Genomic DNA, 3,338 nt, shown 5'->3' with positions numbered 1-3,338 from the left:
CTAATGGCGCACCAGTGGTGCGCCATTAGTAAAAAATACTAGTGGCGTGCTACTAATGGCGCACCAGTAGTGCGCCATTAGTAGGCAAAACTGGTGCGCCATTAGTAGGCCTTTTCCTAGTAGTGGGGGGCGCGCCCCCCTAGGGCGCGCCCCCTGCCTCGTGGGGCCCCCGAAGCTCCAACGACGTACTTCCTGCACCCATATATACTCACGTACCCTAAAACTTCCAAAACAGAGAATAGATCGGGAGTTCCGCCGCTAGAAGCCTCTGTAGCCCCGAAAGCCAATCTAGACCCGTTTCGGCACCCTGCCGGAGGGGGCAATCCCTCTCCGGTGGCCATCTTCATCATCCCGATGCTCTCCACGACGAGGAGGGAGTAGTTCTCCCTCGGGGTGCGATTTGACCTGAGATTAAGCCATAGTGACCCGAGATTAAGAAAAAAAATAAATTTGATTTTTTTTAAAAAAAATGATTTTTTTGATTTTTTTTAGAAATGATTTTTTTTGATTTTTTCATTTTTAAAAAAAAATTTGAAAAAAAATTATTACTAATGGCACACTTCTATGTGGTGCGCCATTACTAAGTCAGATAGTAATAGCGCACCTCTAGGCATACTAATGGCGCACTATTGGTGCGCCATTAGTATGTATGTGGTATACTAATGGCGCACCAGTGGTGCGCCATTAGTAAAAAATACTAGTGGCGTGCTACTAATGGCGCACCAGTAGTGCGCCATTAGTAGGCAAAACTGGTGCGCCATTAGTAGGCCTTTTCCTAGTAGTGGGGGGCGCGCCCCCCTAGGGCGCGCCCCCTGCCTCGTGGGGCCCCCGAAGCTCCACCGACGTACTTCCTGCACCCATATATACTCACGTACCCTAAAACTTCTAGAACAGAGAATAGATCGGGAGTTCCGCCGCCAGAAGCCTCTGTAGCCCCCGAAAGCCAATCTAGACCCGTTTCGGCACCCTGCCGGAGGGGGCAATCCCTCTCCGGTGGCCATCTTCATCATCCCGATGCTCTCCACGACGAGGAGGGAGTAGTTCTCCCTCGGGGCTGAGGGTATGTACCAGTAGCTATGTGTTTGATCTCTCTCTCTCTCTCTTGTGCTCTTGAGATGATACGATCTTGATGTATCGCGAGCTTTGCTATTATTTTTGGATCCTATGATGTTTCTTCCCCTCTCTACTCTCTTGTAATGGATTGAGTTTCCTCTTTGAAGTTATCTTATCGGATTGAGTCTTTAAAGATTTGAGAACACTTGATGTATGTCTTGCCGTGCGTATCTGTGGTGACAATGGGATACCACGTGATTCACTTGATGTATGTTTTGCTGATCAACTTGCGGGTTTCGCCCATGAACCTATGCATAGGGGTTGGCACATGTTTTTGTTGTGATTCTCCGGTAAAAACTTTGGGGCACTCTTTGAGGTTCTATGTGTTGGTTGAATAGATGAATCTGAGATTGTGTGATGCATATCATATAATCATACCCACGGATACTTGAGGTGACATTGGAGTATCTAGGTGACATTAGGGTTTTGGTTGATTTGTGTCTTAAGGTGTTATTTTAGTACGAACTCTAGGGCTGTTTGTGACACTTATAGGAATAGCCCAACGGATTGATTGGAAAGAATAACTTTGAGGTGGTTTCGTACCCTACCATAATCTCTTTGTTCGTTCTCTGCTATTAGTGACTTTGGAGTGACTCTTTGTTGCATGTTGAGGGATAGTTATGTGATCCAATTATGATATTATTGTTGAGGGAACTGACAGTAGCGAAAGTATGAACCCTAGGCCTTATTTCCGCACATTGCAATACCGTTTACGCCCACTTTTATCAATACGGGTTATAAATCCCACGCTACCACCTGCATCTGCTCCCACCCCACCAACCATCCCTCGCCATGTCTAAAAAAACACTCAACGCCCGATCGATCCCGATCCCCAATCCCATCTCCGCTCCCACCTCCTCTCCTCCCATCCCAAGTCCCAACCAGCCATGGAGGAGGAGCCGCCGGCGCAGGCCCCGCCCCCCAGCGCCGCCGCCGCCTCCGGCTCCAGCGGTGGCGGGGAGAAGGGCGCCCCGTTCCAGGAGTGCGGGGAGCAGCCGTGGAAGTACCAGTGCCCGGGCTGCTCCCGCCTCACCTGCAGCCTCCCCGGCGTGCAGGCCCACAAGCGCCGCACCGCCTGCTCCGGCAAGCGCGCCCGCACCGTCCCCGTCCCGCTCGCCCAGTTCGACGACAACCAGCTCCTCTCCGGTGATGGATCCGTCCCTCGACCCCCGGCCCAATCCCTCGCTCGCTCGCCGTGGCCTCCATGCTGACCGTCCGTCCCCTGTTTTTCTCTGTGTGCAGATTACAACTTGCTGGAGGAGACGAGCATGGTCAGGGAGTCGGCCCACAGGCTGCTCAGTGGCTTCGGCCACAACTTCGAGGAACGCCATGGCGCCCAGCTGCCGCCGTGGCTCACCTTCCTCCGCAAGGCCGCGGAGCACCGGGGCGTCCGGCTGGCCGTCCAAACCTGAATTTTCCATGGACCATGTTTGTAACTTGTATGTGTTGCTTTTGTTGCTTCAGTCTTCAGTTTACCAGGAGATACTTGTGGCCAATGTACCAGGTTGCTTGTTTCTACCGGGATAAGTGTGAGGCATACATTCCTGCCGGTGTCGGCGGCTCGATCAGGTGAGCTGCAAGTTCTCCAACAAATGTCCACAACAACACATGTATTTATCAGTGTCAGTGATGTTCCAAATGGTACGCAAAACCTTCAGAATCAGATACAGTTGTTGAGGTTTTCAGATAACTGCAGGTCGGGGGGCATTGGTCGCCGAGGCCGAGAAGACCGGGCTGTCGTTGGATAGCTTCAAGACAACCGTTGTCAAATGCGATGACGAAAACATCCATGTGAGATTGTTTGTGAACTCTGCCAAGCCATGTTAAATTAAAGCTGTCAACTCAAAAAAAAAATTGGGTCCTGGTGATATATAAGGAAGTCAATTAAAATATTTTTCATTAACCATTTGTAGTAGTATAGATTTCTTAAAGGATTAAACAAAAATCTCCTATGTCTAGAACTAGAAGACATCTTAGAAAATTAGGATACAGAGCTAGAAGGATGCACAACTTCAGGAAAGAACAATTATTATATTTTAAGGTTGTAAAGGTTGTATGTTGTGTTGGCTAAGACTAAAGATTGTAAATTCATCATCGTACCAATGTCGTTCTCTTTGCAGATGATTCTAGAAACTATATTATCAGTTTGTTGCTACTTTGTGTGTGTGTGTGTGTTATGATATGTCCTCGTATATGTCTGGACTGAAATATGATTGTCTTGGTCC

The 3,338-nt window shown here is 49.1% G+C and overlaps 1 long non-coding RNA gene across 1 annotated transcript; it reads left to right on the top strand.

Annotated features, from left to right (window-relative positions):
* The first annotated feature begins 2,573 nt into the window (after positions 1–2,573).
* Positions 2,574–2,892, top strand: LOC125540942. Its single transcript, XR_007297414.1, has 2 exons — positions 2,574–2,682; positions 2,810–2,892. It is a non-coding gene; the product is annotated as an uncharacterized LOC125540942 (long non-coding RNA).
* The last annotated feature ends 446 nt before the right edge of the window (positions 2,893–3,338 follow it).

Source organism: Triticum urartu, chromosome 2, assembly GCF_003073215.2.
Source record: "Triticum urartu cultivar G1812 chromosome 2, Tu2.1, whole genome shotgun sequence".
NCBI lineage: Eukaryota > Viridiplantae > Streptophyta > Magnoliopsida > Poales > Poaceae > Triticum > Triticum urartu.
This window is presented reverse-complemented; position numbering and strand designations above follow the sequence as displayed.